Below are 23,207 nucleotides of genomic sequence, written 5' to 3'. Positions count from 1 at the left end.
TTTAGAAGAATTTTGTTGTTGTTGTTGTTGTTTTTAAAATAACTGATTTCTGGGGTGCCTGGGTGGCTCAGTCGGTTAAGCATCTGTCTTTGGCTTGGGTCATGATCCCAGGGTCCTGGGATCGAGCCCCACATCTGCTCCTTGCTCAGCGGGGAGCCTGCTTCTCCCCTGCCTGCTGCTCCCCCTGCTTGTGCCTGCTCTCTCCCTCTCTCTCTGTATCAAATAAATAAATAAAATCTTTAAAAAAATAAAAAAGTAAAATAAAATAAAATAACTGATTTCTTTGCACATAGTGCTACTGTAAAGCAGTTGATTGCAATGGTGGTGAAATCACAAACTTCTGTATTGGAGATAGTCCTAGAATGTTCTAGGTGCATTCATAACCAGTCTTTATAAGCTCAATATAATCCTGTGATTAGTTTCAGGAAAGTAAAGTGTTTCAAACTTGTGTTTTGTTAAGTGGTCTAGGATTTATAGCTTCCAACACCATGAATAATAGAAATGCATTTGATTTATGTGGCGTAGATGTAAATGATTGCTATCAATAGAACAATTACTTTTTATTTATTTATTTATGTATATTTTTAAAAATATTTTATTTATTGGTTAGAGAGAGAGCACACAAGCAGGGGTAGCAGCAGAGGGAGAGGGAGAAGCAAGTTCCCTGCTGAGAGGGAGTCCCACACAGGACTCGATCCTGGGATTCCAGGATCATGACCTGAGGCGAAGGCAGACGCTTAACTGACTGAGCTACCCAGGTGCCCTGAACAACTACTTTTTTAAAAATCATCTGCTATATAAGCAATTGAACAAGGTTTAGATTATGTACTTCTAGTTTCTTTGGTCAAATAATAGGGCTCATTTCCTCCATCGTCACTGTGTGTGATTACATAGGTGCATCTTGTAGAATGCAAAATAAATTTACTGGGCCAATCTCTAGTCAGTGGTTGTAACTAGGGGAAACAACTGGCTGGAGAAGAATGGGAATTTATTAGCACATGACTCCATACAAAGACTTCAAGTAAAATGAAATTAAAATTAGTATATAAATAAAAAAAAACCCTAAAACTTTGGTCTGTTTTAATCTGTAGTTCTTTTTTTTTAAAAACCATTACATTTTTTTTTAAGATTTTATTTATTTATTTGACAGAGAGAGACACAGTGAGAGAGGCAACACAAGCAGGGGGAGTGGGAGAGGGAGAAGCAGGCTTCCCGCCGAGCAGGGAGCCCGATGCAGGGCTCGATCCCAGGACCTGGAAGGCAGATGCTTAACGACTGAGCCACCCAGGCGCCCCCTCTATAGTTCTGTAGTATTTTTTTAATATAATTTGTTATCCAAGCGTTGATTTTAAATTCATAAATGTATGCAACCCACCTAGTACATCAAGAGGAAATTCTATTAAAGGCATGAATCAATTATTTACAGGTTGTTAAATTCAGTCAACAGAACAAGCATTTAGTGCAACACCAGCAAGTCACAGGGCACTATATTCAATGCTAGGATTTATATGTGGTTTCACACAGTCTGAAAAAAAGCTTTCTCTGGTCCTTCTCAGCAGCAGAAAGATGGCCACGAATTACCTTTAGGTGCTCTTGGTTCTCATTCTTCGTCCGTAACTTAACAGAAACAAAAATCCACTTATCTGATCATTTTAATCTTGTCTATAACTCTGAAACTTGTGTTAAACTTAAAATTATTTGTGTTATCTAAAATTATTTGAGATTTTAGAAAATTAAGTTGTAAGATTTTGGAGAGTAGGAAGTATGTAATGTGGTGTTAATATTATACACAATTGCGCACATATTTTTGAATTGCTTGGGAAAAATTGATGCAAGTTTAAGATTGTATTTCCCATCATGTATATAAATTTATTAGATTATAAAATGTCCTCAGATTGTTCTTATTTTCTCTTAATTGGAAAACATTTTTTCACAGTTCCCTAATTAATTTCCAGTTTCATTTTTAACAGAATCAGAACCTCAGAATCAAAATAGTCTCATCAGATTTTTATTACTTTATTAAATATTCCAAATCAGTAACCTTAGTTTCCATTTGTCTTTTCGTTCAAATGTTAGTCTTATGTTTCTAAAGACTGATATGCAAGTCACAGGCAGTTTTTTTTTTTTTTTTTACTTTGTGTTGTCTTAAAGAAAAGTCTGAATTGAGATATAGAAAAACTGCATAGTTCTAGTACTTTTATTAAGATTATTGTAATTTTTGTTAATGTTCCAGTTACAAAGTTCCATAGGTTTTGAGTAGTCTTCCTCAATCCTATTTTTCTCCATAAACTCTAATTTTTCTGAACTGAGGTTTTTCAGAAGTGCATACAGAATATTGGAGCAGAAATACTGTTTTTCTGAACCATGCATGCTTTTCTTTAAGTGGGGGAGAAGCACTGAGGCTTGAGGGGACTGTTCACACTCCAAAGTGTAAAAGTAAATTTGAGTGGCACAATTTGTTAATGTTCAGTTCGACTCAGTGAGGGATTTACAGTGGCAACAAGACAGCCAAATATTTTTTCACATCAGTCAGTTCTTTTCAAATTTGAATACATGGCCTTACTACAGATAGGACTTTTGTGTAGTTACAATATCTTAATTGTTTCTGAGCACTAGGATGGGGAACTGGGCCTCATCAATTAAATATTCCATATTTCTTTTTCTTCTAACTGTTGCCTAAGTGTGAAATTTAAAAGAATTCAGTGTATACAATCTGAGCGCAAAATATGGCTGAGAAACAGGACTGATTCTGGTAAAACCAATCACATTAGATCGTTTGAAGACATTTTCTTAGGGAGTACTGACAAAGGAAGAGAATGAAGTTAGTAATTACTCCTTAAATTAGTTTCATGGTGACCTTGTGCAAATTCTCCTATAATTCTGAGTAAAAAGCTGTATTCCATAGCCCACAGTACACAGCACTAATTACAGAAGTAATTCCGGAAGAAAAAAAAAAAATAGCCACAAGTTCTTGACTCCAGCTGTTCTCCTAAAATGAATCAGAAATTGAGCACTCCAGACCTCTTTTAACAATAGCTTTAAAGTTAAATGCAGATTGATGATCAAGGATACATGGTTGCAGAGGAGGCTTTCTCAGCTAATATACCTATCCAGCTCAGAAACACACAGTTGAAGAAAAAAGTTAATCTATTGTATTAATAATCATAACCATGCAATTTTTTCTTTTGACGTTTAATAATGATAGGTCTGCCTCATAAGGGGAGGATTCTTTTTTTTCTTAAAAGTAAATTTTGGCAAATTTGGTGTATTCTGTGTGTACGTAAGCTTATGTCAACCAGTGGACACAACAGTGATGGGATGATTCATGAGATCGTTATGTTAGGAAGTAGCAAACTTTCAGAAACCCGGACACATTTAGAAGTAGTGGAGTTGGAATGGTTTCATAGTGGTTCTCAAATTATAATAACTGAAGTTTGAATTCTGGCTGTGTTTTTATTAATTGTGTGACCTCGGACACGTGATCTCACTAAGCCTCAGTCTCCTCAGTTATAACAAGTTACAAAACCCATGGTTGTGTTTTAACATTAAATGCCTATATAGGCATTAGTGCTCAGCCAATATTAGATCTGGTTAGAAATTGGGGTGGCCCATTAATTAGATGTAGCTAGATAACCTGTTGATAAATTGCATCTTGTTTTTGTACCACCGTAGATGACCCCCGTGCCCTCTGCCAAGATAATAGGCACTCTCAATCCCATCCCTAGGGAGTTAGACAGGTGTTATTCGTGAGTGAATCTGTCTTTCCTCAAGAGAATTAATGGCCATTTTTCGGTTTCTGGGTTGCAAAGGAACCATTGGCCATCAGTGTTGGGGTTGATTTGAAGTCTTAAACCTTTTGTTTCAGTGCTCATGTAGCCACTGAAGCTGAATTGTCTGAAGGGGAAGGGGAGGGACAGATTCTTTTAGTTATGAGAACTAAGAGCTGAACACCCAGAAGGGGGTGGAAACGAGGAGAAAGTGGTGGTGCCCTGGTACCAGGGGTTTATATTCCTTGGCTACATCCTGAGAGAGGTTCTACAGTGGGTCCCACTATCCAGACAGTGGGTGAATGGATGTATGGAAAGACTGCTAGATCCATGGAAATTTCCAAGGAATGGTGCTGGATCTGAGAAGCCATCTAAGCCCTTCTTCTGTGACAAAATGCCTTAGCACAGTGGTGTAAGAATTGCCTTTGTCTTCTATTATCCAGTCACAATTGAGGGGACACAGGCTGGCCTGAGATCAGACTGTAAGTTGTCTGTTTGGTCTTCATGCAGTTGGAAGAAATACCCCGTGTGTGTCTTCAGCCTTTGTGTGCCACATTATTTGGCTACCCAATGAGGATGACTCACTGAATCCCCCACCTTGGACTTAAATTCACTTTTGGACCCCTCTGGGAGGAGAGGGGGAATTTCTGCATTTCTGTTTGAGGTCAGTGTGGGAATACATTAGGTGATTCCCAGCTGGGAAGAGAAGAGAATGTGCATTATCATTATAATCACCTCAGTATATTTTATAATTAATACTGCTGTTTTATCTTCTAAACACGGGTGAGGAGAGTTTGATGAAAAAGCTTTCGCATTTGAACTCTCAGGAGGAGTTCAGCTCTACAGTGTTTGAGAACAGGAAGTGCTTTTTTACCCACAGAAATTAAATAGTTGTCAACCTTCATGTAAGATTATTTGAGGTAACTGTTGTTAATTTTTTGTACCCTGGGTTCCATCACATGAGTGGTGGTGTCTTAAAAACCCACTGAGTAGGAAAGTTCTGAACAAAAGAGGGAAAAGAAAAATATATTCAGAATGAGAGGATGGGAGTCAGCCCTATAAGGAAGTTAGTGACAGGTCGCCAGCTTTTTTCCTTCTTTTAAAATTTATAATGAATGTTTTCTTTCTGTCTCTCTTTTCAGGTACATTAGTTCTTTCCATGGCATCTGATTCACTTTAAAAAGAGCTTTTGGAAATCACTGTTTTACAGGTACGGAGAGCACCTTGGAATTTAGCTTAAATAGGAGACTGACAGAGCTGGGAGAATTTAAGTTGCAATTGTTTTAGAAATGTTGAACGGCCAAAAACAATGCCCCTACTAGAAATGAGAGATCTTATCCTGTTCAGTATTGTTAGGGAAATGCAGATTTGAAACAGATACCGCCCAAGAAGTTGAGCGTATAAAGTTTCCAGAGACTTATGCCAATCCTTTACTATAGTCAAAGGTTTATATTCATTGTAGGAGTTATTATGTATGACCTTATCCTGAGAGGGAAATGTAAGTAATTATTTCCATTTCACAAATCAGTTATATTGTACCAAAAGCATATGGATAAGCGATATATTACACATATAAGGCCATGTAATAATGTGTTATATAAGCAAACAAGGCATGCCATTCTTTTAGTTGTTTTCAAAATATTTCATCGTAAAGCAAAAATGATTGTTTTTCCCTGAAAGGGATTAAATGTGAAACAGAAATAGACTTATTAAATCTTAGTCAATAAATGCACTTGAAATCTCCATAATGATTTGCCTTTACGTAGTTATTACTTCAGAACTGGTACCGGGGAAGTATGAGGCATATTTAGCAAACATCTAGAATATTTTAAATAAGTCTGTGGTACAAATAGGAGTCCAACACTGTATGTTCTATTTCATCACTAATATCCTCCACAGACTTCTTGGCTATCTGCCTACCGGGTGCTTTCGTATACATTATCTCTTCGAATTTTCAGCATGTCCGTGGGTGGTTCATTTCATTAAAGATCAGAAGGGCAAAATGAACTGACAAAAACCATTCCGCTAGGAAGTACCCGAGCTCGGATTTGAAACAAGTCCAACTCCTTTTTGCCAAATATCACAGTTTTTACCACACAATAGCTGATTTCTTTGCGAGGTGGCAATTACGTCACTCTGTGAGCACGTCAGAGTACGTATCAGGGACCTTGCCTCACGTGTACCACCCTGCCTGTCCACTTCCTCTGACTTCATTTTTTTTTTAATCTCTAAAAGAAGGTCATAACAGTACGTAACCTCTAAGAATTCGTAGGTAATTCAGTGAAGTAACACATATAAAGCACTTATGTCCTGTGTCATGTACCTACTTCATGTTATACTTACTGTTTGGTACTATAGAGAGCATCTATTAAACACTTGAGAAGTATTAGTTATATCATAAATTATATATCCATCATAAAGATATATGCAGATATTTATGTACTATGTATATTTTTATATTTCATAAAATATATACATATATATTGATTTTTAAAGCTTACACTGTAACTCATATGTACAGAGAGTATATACATTTGAGGGGGAGAAATCTATAAATGATCTAATCTCAGTTCAATTATATTATTTCTTTGGTACCATTTTTCAGTGTCTCAGGGACCTTTCCCTTCCCTCCTCTTCTTTCCCTAAGATGGGATCAGAGTGTGTAGGGAGAAGGGGTCAGAGTTTGGCTCATCTATCTGTGAGGCAGAGAATAGGGATTCATGGGCTCATGCAGGGTGTCCTCTGCTCCTTTGGTCAATGGACGCTGTCCCTTGTGTGGTTGTGTGGATTTTGTGATATATGTGGCTAGTGTATAACATAGTCTGGTTATTTTTTAACTTGGGTCAACAGGGGGTGACTCAACCAACCTTAGTTCCAGCCTCAGTTATAGACTCTGAAGTCTGTCCGGCAATTACTTATATTTGATGATGACTTGGAAGTCTTACTAGCAGCCCTTGCTGAAAAATGTCTTTATATATCCTGCTGGAGATCTCCTCAAATGGACTCCTTAGCTATCTCTCTTTTCTTCGTTGTCCATTTGGGAACCAAAAGGAGCCTGAAAAAAAGAGAGAGAGAGAGAAGGGGAGAGAAGGAGAGAAACCTTGACTGTGTGATGTTGCCTACTTTACTTCTTGGTGTTTATAACATAGGTTAATACTGGAAACCCAATCCAGTTAATAAAACTAATTATAGGTCTGTATACTAGTGGTAAATAATTATGTATAAAACTACATATCTGTATATTAGAAGTAGATGATTGGAAATGAAAATTTTAAATCTAAAGCCTAAAATGCCTAGATTTAAAATACAAAATATATGCAAAATCTCCAAAATAGAAAGAGAAAATAGAAATAGAAAAAATAGAAAAATGCTGAGATAAATTAAAATAGACCTAAATATATGACTTGTGGATTACACATGAATTATTATGACTCAGTGTTTAGAAATGTTAGGTGTTAAGTGTAAATCTCAGTGTTAACATTTCCGTTATCCCCTAGTCGATGTATGGATCCAATACAATCTCAGTTGAAAACCTAGATGTTCTTTTAAAGATATTGGCACCTTTATTCTAAAATGTGTACAGAAATGCAAAAACTTAAAACACTAACACGCTATTTTTAAAAAGATGAAAAAATTTGGAGGGTTTACACTAACTGATTTTAATACTATATAAAGCTGCAGTGATAAAGACAGTATGGTGTTTATGTAAGGATCAACAAATAGATAAGTGGAGTACAGAATCTCGGAGTAAACTCAAACATATATGATTAAGTGACTTTTGGCCAAGGTTCGAAATCAGTTAAATGGGGAAATAAACAGTGCCTTAACACCTAGGTATCCACATGGAAAGAAACCAAATTTTTGCCCCTTACCCCATTCCAGGCACAACGATTAATGTGAGGTGGAGCATATGCCTAAATTTATAAAAAAAATGTAGCAGAATATTTTTGTTACCTTGGAATAGGCAGAGATTTCCCAGCTAAGACGTGACAAGCACTTAACCACAAATGAGAAGTGACAAATAAGACCTCATATAAATATAAATTTCTGTTCATCAAAAGATACCATTAAGAGAATGACAAAGTCATAAACTGGCATAAAATTGAAATACATATATCTTTAAAAAAGACTTGTGTCTTGAGTACAGAAGCAACTCCTACAAACAATAAAAGGACAGACAATGTAATTTCACAACTGGCAAACAACTTCAACAGACAGTTCACAAAAGAACATATGTGGATGATCAATAAACTCATGAAAAAGCAATCAACATTTTTGGTCATCAAGATAATGCAAATTCAAACCCACAATGTATGGTCATTTCAATAAATCAGAATGTGTAAAATAAAAAGAGTAACAATGTCAAGAATGGCAAAGATGTGGAACAGCTGGGAGTGTCATACAATACTGGTGTGAATTTAAAAGTATGTAACTGCTTTGGTGAATTATGACAGTTTTTTTTTCAATAAATACATCTAAACCAAGGGTTGGCAAACTTTTTCTGTAACGGGCCAAAAATTGTTTGTTTTGCAGTTCATGTGGTTTCTACTAGAGCTTCTTGATTTGGCCATTGTAGCTCACAGGCAGCCACCGACAATATATAAACAAATGAGCATGACTGGGTGGCTAGTAACATTTTCGTCACACAGACCGGTAGTAGGCCAGATCTGGCCCACAGAATGGTAGTTTGCTGATCCCTGATCTAAACTATTCATTGAAATCCAACTCTTAGAGAGAAATGAAAATAGTAGTCTATTAGAAAATGCGCATCCTGGGCGCCTGGGTGGCTCAGTCGTTAAGCGTCTGCCTTCGGCTCAGGTAATGATCCCAGGGTCCTGGGATCAAGCCCCACATCGGGCTCCCTGCTCGGCGGGAAGCCTGCTTCTCCCTCCCCCACTCCTCCTGTTTGTGTTCCCTCTTTCACTGTCTCTCTCTCTGTCAAATAAATAAATAAAATCTTTAAAAAAAAAAACGTGCATGCTAGTGTCTGTAACAGCTTTATCCACACCAGACAAAATCTGGAAACAACCCAGATGTCTATCAACAAGAGAAATGGATAAACAAATTCAGTTATTTGCATAATAAAATACCACGCAACAATTAAGAATGAAATAGCAGTACATGCAACTAACATGGAAAAAACTAAAAATTACAAAAAACAAGTGACAATGCCAATTGAAGATGAATGAATGGCCAACGAAAGCACAGGTGGTTAGGATATAGAGTGACTGGAATTATCATGCGTTGCTGATAAGAGTATAAAATTTGTATACACATTTTAAGGAACAATTTGGAAATTTTCCTTAAAATCTAGCATACATGCAGTAGAGGTTAGTTAGGTTAGATATATATTTACTTTTATAAAATGCTGAGAATTTTCCAATGTAGACATGCCATTTTACACTCAGACCAGCATCTATTCTGTGATTCAGCATTTCCCCTCCCAAAGAAGTAATACCCTCAGGGAAACAGCACTCCTAAGAGAGGTCCCACTCTCAAGAGAAATGTTCACAAAAAGACTTGTTCAGGAATGTTTATAACAAAACTCATTTATATACCCACAAGCTGGACAAAAGTGTCCTTCAACAGAAAAAAAAAAAAAAAAGAGGTAAAACTTTTGACATGTGTGTAATGGAGTACTACTCAGCAATATAAGGACCATACAAATCACTGATAGCCTCAAACAGGTGACTCTCCAACATTTTACTGAACAAAAGAGGCCAGAGACAAGAGTACTATAAAACCCAAAAGACAGGAAAAAACCGAATTTATGGTGACAGAAGTTAGAAATGATTGCCTCTGCTAACCTGTGTATATTGACTATGATACAGAAAGGAACATTCAGGAGCAATGGGAATGTTCTAACTCTTGTTTTGGGTGGTGGTACAGAGGTATATAAGTTATCAAAACTCACAACTGAAACTAAAGTTAATGATTGTATGACATGTAAATGATATATTTTTTTTTAATAAACAAAGAGAAAATAGCAACAAGGACACAATCATTAAATCACTAAATGTTGCTTTATCACAAACATTTAAGCAGTCACACACGGGACTATATATGTTGCCATAGCTGAAGGCCAGTCACTTGCTAAGTTTGACATTAGTCTATTTTATGTCCTTAAATGTCCTTAAATGTTCTTATACATCATCTACTTTTGTCTGGGTAGTGGACCACAAACTTACATGATACCATTATTACGCTTTGTGGTTTGCAAAGCACCTATAGCTATTCCTCATTCAGTCCTTAGTAGCTCCATAAAGTGTCCACATGTTCATTTCACTGTTAAAATTAAGAGTGGAAAGAAGTTGAAGGATGTCTCCAAAACCCAGAAGTTTGTAACTGGCACAACTAAACTTAAGTACTTCTCTTCTGGCTCTAAAGCTTTGCTAATATGGCTTGCACATTATCACACTTTATGACTATGGTTGTCACAGACCACATCCTAAATTTATTCAAGTACTAAACTATATGTGACTGTTACTGTAACAGAATTGTCTCGAGTTTGTCTTGCTCATCTCCCAGTGATCCTTGTCAGCCTATTTCAAAGATGAACAAACTACTGAGACAGTGAGAATGTTATGTTGTAAAAGAAAAATGAAACTACACAATGGCTTGCACATGGGGGAGAGCTTTGATGTGTGTTGATATGTTTAAAGAACTCAAACAGAAAACATTCCAAAGAGACAGTGATAAGAGATGATAGAGAGTGGCAATCTATTTCATTTGAATTCTCAAATCAGTGGTGTATAGTGAATGGTCATTAAAAGAAGTTCTCATTCCAACGTTAATGATCAGAGGTTGAACTTCAGTATTTTATAGTATATAAATATAAGAGCTAGAGACGATGATAGCAGTATTTCTCTTCTAATGAAAAAAGTTGTAACTGCCTGTGAAGACAGGCCAGGCTCAGGTTGTAGCTTTCACCTTCAGCCTAGGACAGGAACGATGAATGGCTTCTGTTTGCATGCCAACTCCCAATTGCTGAGTGATAGCTGCCGGGATTACAATGAGAAGGAGTCATAATCTTTGACTGGGCTTCTAAATAGCCTGATAATGAGAGCGTGGCAAACTGCATACCACATTTTAGACATTCCTTAACTGTGGCCTTAGGAAAATTTCCACTCTGTGAAGACAACTTTAGGAAAACAGCCCTCCCTCTTTCTTTATTGTTTCTGGATTTTCCTCCAGCCATATATCACCAAGAGCCAAACAGTCGCAGATTAAGTGTTTTGAGTGTCAAAAAAAATGAGAGAGGATTTCGGGATAGACAATATACCTCAGTGTACAGTGACAGATACAAGGCGATATCAAGATGCAGCGGCAAGCTGAGTCTGGTTTAGGCTAGATCTTTCTGGAATTCTCTTGTTATAGTAACTGCATCACACAGAAGTATCCTTAATCATAAGCAAATACCTTATTCGTTTCCTTAGACCTCTCTGTCTGCTCATCCAAGGAGCTTTCTTCAGTTCTATTTTAGTTCTGTTTTCTTTGGAACAAAATAATAATAAAAACACTACCATGGATATATATGATATTTACAACTTATGAAACACTTTAAATTCTTTTCTACTGTGATTCTTTAAATAGCTGAAGGAGGTAGATTAATGCAATTCCATTTCTTATACATAAGATAAAAAAGACCAAAAGTACAAGTCACTGAGGAAAGTGTTTTCTTTCCTAAATTCAAAATGACTCTAGATCTCAGCTACCTGACTTTCAACTCTTTAATACTTATTCCCACTTAATGAGCATGGGCAGACATAGAATGTATAGATACAGTAATATGCAAATATAGAGTAACACAGATACCCAGTTCAGGAACAAGCTGGAATATATGCTCAATATATTAGGGAAGTTTAACATAATGCCACTTTGTAGGCCTTGTCTAGCTGTTTTAATAAGTTGAATAGTGGAATTTCTGACCCCAGTCATTTTAGGTCCATGAAAATGAAGCATGATCTTAGAATACTAACCACAGTTTCAAGTGGTTTCAAGATAGTTCCTCATCACACGTCCTGCTCTTAGGGTATAGGAAATCTAATCTCCAAACAAACATTTGAAGTGTAAAACTGCATTGAGCTTTAGAGAACTGATTTGAAAGATTTTTCTCCTTTTTGGATTAAACATGTGTGCTGATGTGATTTGCACAGTCCAGTTGTAACTACTGCATATTCTATATTTAACTCTGGACTAAAACTTCTTCGGTCTGTTTAAATATACTCCCTGATCTCCACAAAGACTTACTGCAATGCAGTGGTAATTTCAGGTAATTGTGTCAGTAGAAAACAAGGATATCAATTTTTTTTCCCACTTATGGTAAACCATTTTTCAATCCTGGTATTTTTCAGATGTATTTGTGAAGATAAAAATGTTTTTCAATATAGTTTGTTTCCAACCATTTTTCCTTTTTAAAGAAAGAAGATGAATAAAAGCAAATATAGCTTTTTCAATTAAGTTTAAATCCTCTTTTTCATGTTCATTCCTTATGTAATTAGAGAGAATAAAAATATATAACACTCCAGGATTTTTCAGAGGATTAAGTGATAGGCCGAATGGGAAATGATGGTGTAAATTATAAGGAAAATGTTCTTAACCTCAGATCTAGGGTCAAAGTGTCACTGTCAAAGCTGTCAGGGTTTGTGCACAAATTTTAGGGAATTGAGAATGACCCAAATTATAAGAAAAATGTGTGGGTTTTTTTTTTTTTTGGGTTTTGGTTTCTTTTTTGTTAACATTATAGTGTATTAATTGTTTCAGGGGTACAGGTCTGTGATTCATCTGTCTTACACAATTCACAGTGCTCACCATAGTACATACCCTCGCCAATGTCCATTACCCAGCCACCCCATCCCTCCCACCCCTGCTCCACTCCAGCAACCGTCAGTTTGTTTTCTGAGATTAAAAGTCTCTTATGGTTTGTCTCCCTCTCTGGTTTCGTCTTGTTTCATTTTTCCCTCCCTTCCCCTATGATCCTCTGTCTTGTTTCTCAAATTCCTCATATCAGTGAGATCATATGATACTTGTCTTTCTCTGATTCACTTATTTCACTTAGCATAATACCCTCTAGTTCCATCCACGTCGTTGCAAATGGCAAGATTTCATTTTTTTGATGGCTGCATAATATTCCAGTGTGTGGGTGTGTGTGTGTGTGTGTGTATCACATTGGTCTGCTGCCAATCTAATGTTTCTACCATTGTAGGTTACAGACCTCTTGTCCTGAGCTGCTTTCAGGATTTTCTCTTTGTCTTGTAAGTTTTACTGTTAGATGTTGGGGTGTTGACCTATTTTTATTGATTTTTGAGGAGGGTTCTCTGTGCCTCCTGGATTTTGATGCCTGTTTCTTTCCTCAAATTAGGGAAGTTCTCTGCTATAATTTGCTCCAATATACTTTCTGCCCCTCTCTCTTTCTTTCTTCTTCTTCTTCCCAATTATTCGAATGTTGTTTCGCTTTATGGTATCACTTATCTCTTGAATTCTGCCCTCGTGATCCAGTAGTTGTTTCTCTCTCTTTCTCTGAGCTTCTTTAGTCTCCATCATTTGGTCTTCTAGATCACTAATTCCCTCTTCTGCCTCATTTATCCTAGCAGTTAGAGCCTCCATTTTTTATTGCACCTCATTAATAGGCTTTTTGATTTTGGCTAGGTTAGATTTTAGTTCTTTTATTTCTCCAGAAAGGGATTCTCTAGTATCTTCTATACTTTTTTCAAGCCCAGCTAATATCTTTATAATCATCATTCTGAACTCTAGTTCCGACATCTTACTAATGTCTGTAATTGATTAGGTCCCTGGCAGTTAGTACTGCCTCTTGTTCTTTTTTTTTTTTTTTTTTTGGAGGTGAGTTTTTCCATCTTGTCATTTTGTCTGAAGGAGAATAGATGAATGAGAGAACAAAATGCTAAAAAAATGCTAAAAGGGTAACAATGACTCCAGACAAATGTACACTAAACAAAGCAGAAGAGACCTGAAACCAGGGGGAAAAGAAAAGGGGATTAAAAAAAATATGATCAGGCTGGTGAATATAACAGAGCCATACACTAGATTTTGGGTGTATTTTGGTCTGTTAGGAGAAATTGCCTCCCAAAATTATAAAGAAATAAAAACTTATATATATACAAAAATAAGGGTAAATACATTGAAGGGATGGAATATGACTGTAAAGATGAAAATTAAAAAGGATTTTAAAAAAGGAATTGATAAGATAAATTGGTTGAAAAAAGAATGAAAAAAATTAAAAAAAAAAGAATGTGATCAGGCAGGAGACTAGGACAATGTCATACACTAGATTTAGGGTATGTTTTGGTCTGTTAGAAGAAACTGTATCCCCATATTGTAAAGAAAAAAACATATATATATATATACATATATATATACACAAAAAAAATAAGGTTAAATACAATGAAGAGATATGACTCTAAAAATGAAAAATTAAAAAAGATTTTAAAAAAGGAATTGATAAGTTGTTGGTTGAAAATCCAAGAAGGAAAATTCAACTAAAAAAATAGAAAAGGAGAAAAATAAAGAAAATTTAAAAAATTGACTTTGAAAGACTAAAGAATCATGGGGAAAAAGCCATGAATTCTATGTGCTGTATTCCCCTAGAGCTGGAGTTTTGCCATTCTCATTGAACGGTAAACTTGGTCTTGGCTGGATGTTCTTGCTGATCTTCTAGGGGAGGGGCCTCTTGCCATGGTTCTCAAATGTCTTTGCCTGAGGCGAAATTGTACTGCCCTTGCCAGGTCTGGGCTAAGTAATCTGTTCAGGTTTGCTCTTGGGAGCTTTTGTTCCCTGCAAGCTTTCCGTTCAGACTTGGAGGATGAGAAAGAAAATGGTAGCCTCCCAGTCTCTAGTCCCAGAGGAGCCGAGTGCTTGGGGCCCCACTCCTTAGTGCACCACAGAGAAAAGCAATCAATCACTCCTGTCTCCCCGCTCACCCAGCCTGTGACTGAGCATTTCTGTCTCTGGCACACGACCCCATCTGGAGTCTCCAAATCCAGCACATTCCTGTCGTGCACTACTGTGCCGCTCCTCCTGGGGGAGGAAGGGGAGTCTCCCTGGATCTGCCACTTGTTGAGTCCCTTCTTGAAGAGCAGTGGCCTGACTGTGCCATGGATCATGGTTTATGGCAGCCCCGAGCTGAGAGCCCACTCCTTGGCTCCGTCTTTGCAGCCGGCTTCCCCGCTCCAATACCTGGGAGCTCTGCCACACACAGGCACCCCCGGTCTTTCTGTGACCCCAAGGGTCCTGAGACCACAGTGTCCCAGCGAGGGTTCCACCCCCCGGCTTAGCCACTGGAGCGACATCCCTCAGCAGAGCAGACTTCTAAAAATTCCGATTTTGTGGTCTGCTGCTCTATCACTTGCTGGTAGCGGCTGATGGAGGCTCCCTCCCCCCGCAGTCTCTCTTCCGAATATTGCCTCGGATTCACTTCTCTGCACATCCTACCTTCCAGAAAGTGGTCTCTTTTCTGTTCAGAGAGTTGCTGCTATTCTTTTCTTCGATCTCCTGTTGAGTTTATAGGTGTTCTGAATGGTCTGATAACTATCTAGCTGAATTCCTGGGACCAGACATAATTTAGGTCTCCTACTTCTCCGCCATCTTGCTCCAAGAAAAATTTGTTTGTGGATGTGCATGCGTAATAGCTCATGGTTGAGTGCTCGTTTTTTGTATATCAGTGTTTCCCTTAGTAACAAAATTAGCATTCTTCCTTCTCACATTTTATAGATGAAGAATCTAAGTGAAGACAACAAATTATTTGGACAGGTCACTGGGACTCAGGACCCAGGTTTTTTTAATTCCAATTCTCTGCTCTTTTCACTACACTAGACATGCTCTCAAAACCACAGAACCAGAATTCTATTTGAATCCATGTTTCTTGTAATTTCAAAGACAGAGAAAGCCTCAGTTATCTACAACATATTCATGTGTGGATTTTAATGTTTGTCATAATTTCCTTCCTGTCTTATGTGTCATTTGAATAATGGACCAAGTAGAGACAGCATTCAAACCCAAACAGCCTCATTTCAAAAGTGCTCATTTGGAAGTTTCTGGGTGAGAATCTGCCCTCTACTGGAATGCAGTCGTATATGGAGATTGTTCCAAAAGGAGGCATTCAGTAGTTGTTTCTTGAGCTCGCACCTTATACGTGGCATTGTAATAGATATGGGGAAAAAGGTAGCTGGACTCTCACCTGTCTCACTTGAGAATGATCTTGACCATGCAGAGATACTATCAAATTTGCATTACAGAAAGTGAACATGTCTGTATTTAGAGACCAGTCTGATGTGTGGTGTCAAGCTGGGTGACCATTTAGAATAATATTATAATGATCCAGATAAAAGTAATGGGTATAATAGGGAGTGGAGTGGTAGTGGCATATAGGGAGGGGGTGAATTTGGTAGATACTTAATTACTGGAATAAGAAGGCTTTAATGGCCATCAGACTGATTGATGAGAGGGAGGAATGAAGGAAAGAGGTGGGTAGAGGAGGGTGCCTGGATTTCTTACTCTAGCAACCAGGATGATATGCTGACATCTTAAGGAACTCAGGGGACAGTAGGACTATATAAATATATATAGTTCAAACTTGGGATGATGTATTTTCTTCAAAAGAGAATCGGAAAGGGTGGACAGGGAAAGGGTTTTGTGGAAAGACAAGGGTTTTGTTAGTTTACTTTTTGGACTAGGGTCCTGTGGTCAGCATGGCTGTGATAATGTATGGCAGAGAAATTTTCCCCAGTTGAAGTTAGATCTAACCAGTATTTCAACTGGATGAACTCTGTCCTGTCTCACCGATGGTGAAATTTCCATGCCTGTCATATTGTGGCACGTCAGAGAGCCAGTCAACTGGCAGTACATTGTTCTATTTACCAAGAGCATTTGTAGCTTGAAATTGATTTGTTAACTTAATTCAGGGACTGCTAAGCTAGGAATAGGATGTGAAGGGGAGTGTGTGGGGATCTCAGTATCCTGCATGATGGGCCGGGAACTTGGAATTCTTCCTGGCTGTGCTCAGGGTGGCTTTCCACATGTTGCTTGAGCCACCTCAGAGCGTGTGCTATTTTGCCTTTCCCTGCTGTGAAATGAGGGCAGCTTTGGCGGCTGAGTGTTGTGCTGTGGGTTCCCATAAGGGTAGGATGCCAGCAGTGTGTAGGTATCTTCGCATTATGGGGCTAGAAGACTCAAGTAAAAAAACACTCCAATTATACATATATTTCAGGCAAAAGTAACCCTTTGGCTTAAATTATGTTTTAAATAGGATTTAATGTCTGCCTTTTGTGGAAAGAAAAAAAAAGAGCCATGACTAATACCTTTTACAGCTACATCCATCTCTACTAGGATATTTATTTTTAATTCTCATTTCCACACTAAAACATAGGCAATAAGTATGCAATGCTCATTTTTAAAGATAAGAACACAAAAAATTAAGAGTTTCAATGACTTTCTCAGGGTCAACAGTATAGACCTGACCAAAGTGAGAATCTGATCATTCAGGGCAAGGAATAGAACCAAGGTGCTCTTACCCCCAGGAGACATGTGGCAATGTTGGGAGATTTTTTTTTTTTTTTTTTTAGAGAGAGTGCAAGCAGAGGAGGGGGAGAGGGAGAGAAAGAATCTTAAGCAAGCGCCAGCTCAGCACAGAGCCCAACTTGGGGCTTCATCTCACGACACTGAGATCATGACCTGAGCCGAAATCAAGAGTCTGATGCTTAACCAACCGAACCACCCAGGCACTCCTGGAGACATTTTTGATTGTCATACATTTAGGGTATGGTGCTACTGCCACCATATTGGCGCATTATCATATTGGTAAAAGTCAGGGATGCTGCTAAACATCCCACAATGCAGAAAAAATGTCCTGAGACATGCGCACATGCACACACTAGAGGATTATTCAGCCCCGATGTCAGAGTGCTGGGACTTTGGATTCAGTCTGGGAAACTTAGATAAAAGTTTGTAAGGGGGCACCTGGGTGGCTCCGTCGGTTAAGCAGGTCATGATTTCAGGGTCCTGGGATCGAGCCCCGCATCAGGCTCCCCTCTCAGCAGAGAGTCTGCTTCTCCCTCTGCCTCTGCCCCTGCTCGTGCTCCCTCTCTCTCTCTTTCTCACATAAATAAATAAAATCTTTAAAAAAAATTTGTAGGTAATTAAGGAGTTGACTTTAAGGAGTTTCCATCTGCCCCTTATACTATACTTTTGCAACTCCAGGAAAAAAAATTCTTAGTAGACGTGGAAATGGAAACCACTTAGCTACTTGAGGAAGTAGTAGAAGATGTATAAATAATTGTTTCCACATTCCAGGGAAAGTGTTGGAAGAATATCCTACTATTTTACCATTATTACATAACTTCCCACCTATTCTTATGAAGATAATAAAGTTTATTAGGCAATAAGAATGACCCAACAAAGTCTGTCAAAATTAGTTGACTCCAAGGAATACAAAAACATCGTATTTACATATATATTAGAATACATGCACACATGTACATACACCTAAATGTGTATATAGTCACGTTTAGACATTTATAAGCACATATATACACACATACAAACATAAAAAATATTTACTAACATATATTTCGATAATTTCTTTTCTTTTTTTTTTTGGATAATTTATTTTCTAAACACATGTACACATAGTAGACTCAGCTCTTTCCCCAGAGGTTTCTTGGTTTATCTGAAGCTATTGTAATCATTTTGAGAATTCTTTCTGTATGAAACAAATTACAAATTTGCAAAATGAAGTTATCAAGAAGTTCATGATCTCTGAAATCACCCAGAAAAAAATTCCACAATTTTAGATCTAGAAAATCCATTACAGATCATGTGAAAATCAATGTTTCATGGAAAACATCAGAAACATCAAGGTTATTAATTCTCATAAATACTAAATGTAGCAGAAAGAGAGTTTAAAAATCCAAACATAGCTTCAGATTTGGAGCATCTCCAAACAAGACTTGAGTATCACCTTGTTAATGGTTAGCTGCAAAACAGCCATTTACTTAGAGGAGAGAGCCTTGCCCACTATAAATATAAGGTATTTTTTTAGTACTGATGTCCTCGGATTGAAGTAATTGATTTTATAACTTCATAGGATTTCAGCAATTCAAAATAAGTGCATCATTAGAATTCTAGTCAACATGTATGCAAGTAGCAGCAGCCTTGGAAAGAAATACAGAGAAGAGTTAACAAAGGACAGCTTGCAGCCCATGTAAATAATCAGGAGGGACTATCAAGTGTTCCGGAAAATGGAGGGCAGAGGGCGAGACCAGGAGGGACTGTGCAAGATAATTGATACTGGGTACCTGTGCTAAGACACCATGGGGTACACAAACATACGAGACCTGGTTCCAACTTCAGTGGAAGCCAGTGCAAATAGAAATAACTATTAAAGACCACAAGAAAATAATAAAGTTTCAAGGGTGACAATCATTTTTACAGTTAAACTGGAGAATAGTTTCGTAGATGTATGATTTGGCTCTTGAGTTAATCCATAAAACTATAAATTTATATTGGAAGAGATAGTGAAACAAAGAGGGGAGAATTACGTGTTTGTGGTCTGTGATAAGGTCCTAAATGCTATTTTTTTTTAAATCCACCCATCACTTTCTGGTTTACCTCTCCACTGACTACCTCCCATATACCTAGGGACCTCTCTGTAGCCCTGTACCCTCAGCATGCATCTCATTTTCTCACTGCCCTCAAAATTTGAACTCCTTTAGGGCAACATAACTGTCTTTTTCACTTTTATATCCCCAGTTTCTTATAACTAGGATGCAATGTAGGCAGTCTATAAATTTGGTTGAAATAATGAAAATGAAAGCCCAGCACAAGCTCTAGCCAAGGCTGAAGGCTCTCTTTACTCCCCACGGGGGAAACTGTATGCAGAAATCTTCTGAGATTGAGTGCAGAAACAGTCACATTGAAACAGTGAGTCACTTTCAGGAAAAATATTTCTGTCTTTTGAAGAGCATGTTAGGGGTTACATTTGAACACATCCTGCCCCTCTTACTCACTAAAAACACTGCAGATTCTGAGAAGGGATGTACATAAATTCAGAGACTGGGAAACATGAGTAATAATGCATCTATCTTTGGAAATGTTCTCTTTAACAGTACCTTCTTTACTGCTTGCTCAGAGCAAGTATACCGATTTGAGAATTGTACAAATGTACAAATATTCGCTAAAGGATTTTCTCTTTATGGAGAAGCACCCTATGAAAGTACATTTCCCCCCTTTTGCCCCTGTGAAATACAACCTACGCACTTGGTTTTGATAACTTGAGGGATAGAATCACCTGTCCTGTGTGAAACTTCGTAGGTAATTAGGGAGCTGGACTTACGGAGATGCCATCTGTCCCACATTCTGCTAGCTAGGGCTTGAGGGCATTTCTCTGTCCTTGAGACACCCTTTGGAGCTATACAATTCAGCATATGTTTAAATGACATTGCAATGAATCTTAAATGTTATACTTAAGACTTGAAGAAATCAGCAGCAGCCCAAGCTCTGGCAACTCATCATCGGCTACTAGAGATGAAATAAAGCAATTAGAAGGGAAGTAGGGTCCTTAAGAGCAATGGCAGTTAGAAACCACTGATGTCCCTAACTGCTTTCGTATGGCTCCCACATCTGTGAATCCAAACTAAATTCCTCTTCACGTTAGACCTTGAAAGTGGTAATATAATAACAATAATATAAAAGTAGATAGTGCGAGCCAAGTGCACTGAGAAGATGAACAAAAAGCGCACCCTTATTTAGTATCAAAGGCAGTATTTAAAAGGAAAAGTGCACATGATTAAGCACAGTATCTGGCGCTCCGTAGGGGTTTATAACAGACACTGTTAGTTGCCTCCCAATATATATTCACCCATTCTTCCTCGTTAGTAGAATCTTCATTGTGTTCAGGGAGGCAGTGTTCCTGGATAAGCAGTCATTTTCCCAGCCTCCCTTGCTGGGAATGAAACACAATCTGACCCATGAGACATGTGTAAGTTTTATAGCATTTTACTCCCAAAAGCTTTCGCTTTCTTGCAAAGGGGGATTCGCACAGCTGGTATAGCTTAAACAAGCCCCTCCAATCAACCCACTTTCCCTTCCAGATAATACACGATCTGTCCAGTTTCATTTCCAGAAAATCTTCTCAAATAATTAATTTGTATTTTATTTTTCCAATTTCTCTACTCTTACCCTGTTTTAACACATTCCAACTGGACTTTTTTCCCCCCCATTCCAGCAAAACCTTTCTTCTCATAGTCCCTAATGCCTTCTTCCAATTGTCAGTACAATGGATATTTGTTAGACCTCCTGTTAGCTGGCCTGACATCAGCATTTGAAACTCTTGATCACTTCATCCTTCTTTAAACACTTCCTTAATTTTCTTCCCTTGGGACACCACTTTCTCTTCTGTTCTCTCCTGGTTTTCCAGTTTCTTATTTTCGTTCCCTGCACTGGATCCTCTTCATCTTCTGAACTCTCTATGTTGGAGCAGCTCAGAGCTTGGGCCTTGGAACTCCTCTCTCTCATACAGTCCTTCGGATCACCTCCAAGTGTCAAGTCTTTAAAACACCATTGAGTCACTGTGAACCCCAAGGTTTTATCTTTGGCCCACATTACTTCACTGAGATCCAAATCCTCAAATTCTTGACATTTCCATTTGAATCTCAAGCACTCATCTAAAATTTAACAAGTTCAAAACCAAAATGCTGATTTCCCTTAAACCTGCGCCTTCTGCATCTTAGGCAACTCCCTGGTTTGATTTGCTCAGCCCACATCTTTAACTGCATGCTTTATAACTCTTTCATTTACACCTCACATCATCCAATCACCAAATCCTGTCAGGTCTACAAACAAATTATACACAGATTTTGGTTATTTGTTACTACCACTCCTACACTGGTCAAAAAAACCACCATTTCTTACCCACATTATTGCAATACTCGAGATGTTCTCCTGGTTTCACTTTTGCCTCCCCATGGTGGGCCCTCCAGGGGAAACCAGAGTATCATCACACAATGTAAGTCAGGTCACACCACTACTTGGCTCAAAGCAATCCAAATGACTATCCTTCACTAAGGATAAAAGCCAAAATCTTTACATGGCCTCTGCAGCCCTACATCACCTGTCACTCTCATGCAGTCCTCACTCACCATGCATATAGCAGGTGTGTGATTAATATGTGTAAAATAAGTGACTAAAACGCACTTTAATGTGAAGACTTAACAAGTCAGTTGTAACTTTTGGGGGCAACAGTGTTTCAAAAGTACTTTTACATATTCAGTCATATACTCTTTCTATAAACATTTTTTTAAGCAGCAACTTTGTCAGGCAAAACTCTAAGTACAAAGAATGTAGGGATGATCATGACAGCTAAAGGTTCTTCCATGTAGAACTTACTTGCTACTACCACTGAGACTTGTTAGGCTCTATAGTTTTGTAAAATACGAAATAATAATCATTAAGCAAACTTCTGTCTCCCTGTACCTTAGTAAAATGTGTTTTTATTATTTATCTTATGTTTTCTTTCTGTTCGTTGAGTATTGTAGTTAAATAACAAAAAGGGGCGCCTCAGTGGTTCAGTCAGTTAAGTGTCTGACTCCTGATTTCGGCTCAAGTCATGATCTCAGGGTTGTGAGATCGAGCCCGACGTCAGGTTCCATACTCAGCTGGGAACCTGCTTGAGATTCTCCCTCTCCCTCTGCCCCCCCATGCATGCTCATTCTCTCTCTCTCTCTCAAATAAATAAATAAATCTTTGAAAAAAGAAAGTTAAGGAAATTTCATTTGATTAGAAACAATATGAAATTCTTTCTGGAGACATGTTTTAAATGCCCAATTGTGTGCATTTTATTGACCTTTGATTGCCCTTTGTACACATTGCGATAAACTATAATTATTGCTGATATCTGTATCTCACAGTCATTATCAATATGTACTTAACAGCTCAGAGAATATTAAAAACATTATATGTGTACAGTGTACATTTTGGAGCATAAACAAGTTGAATATTTTAGTTCTTACTATTATAGATACCAAATGTTTATAAGATTAACTGATTCAGTTTGGGTGATTATAAAATGAAATCATATGAATTCATTAGGTTATCAGATTCCAAAGCCATTAAATATTTCATTATCTACTTAATTCTTCTTCCTCTCCTTTCATGCTTGCCAAGTATCATTCTGATTATGATTTGCTTTTTGATGTAATTTATCTGTAGAGTTACAAAAATGGATGTTGGTAAATTTCCTATGAGGATAAACCTTAACAGTAATATTTCTTCATTAATACAATTGAATTGTCATTATGTTTCATATTTTTATGCAAAACCAATATTTGTAAATAAATGTTTTCCTGAGATATTTCTTTGCTTGTTTATAGCTCTATTATTTCTGATATGAGAAGACATACCACTGGCACTTCAGCAATTACACAAGTAGTT

General features: G+C 37.7%; 1 long non-coding RNA gene across 1 annotated transcript in view; it reads left to right on the top strand.

The window, feature by feature from the left end:
- LOC141373503 (uncharacterized) overlaps positions 1-23,207 on the top strand; it is a 344,341-nt gene that overhangs the window by 292,475 nt on the left and 28,659 nt on the right. Inside the window, exon 6 of the long non-coding RNA XR_012379568.1 lies at positions 4,910-4,977. This is a non-coding gene — a long non-coding RNA (uncharacterized lncRNA). The remainder of the gene's footprint in view (positions 1-4,909; positions 4,978-23,207) is intronic.

Source organism: Callorhinus ursinus, unplaced genomic scaffold (assembly GCF_003265705.2).
Source record: "Callorhinus ursinus isolate GAN/ISIS: 27379988/994484 unplaced genomic scaffold, GSC_fseal_2.0 scaffold10, whole genome shotgun sequence".
NCBI lineage: Eukaryota > Metazoa > Chordata > Mammalia > Carnivora > Otariidae > Callorhinus > Callorhinus ursinus.
This window is presented reverse-complemented; position numbering and strand designations above follow the sequence as displayed.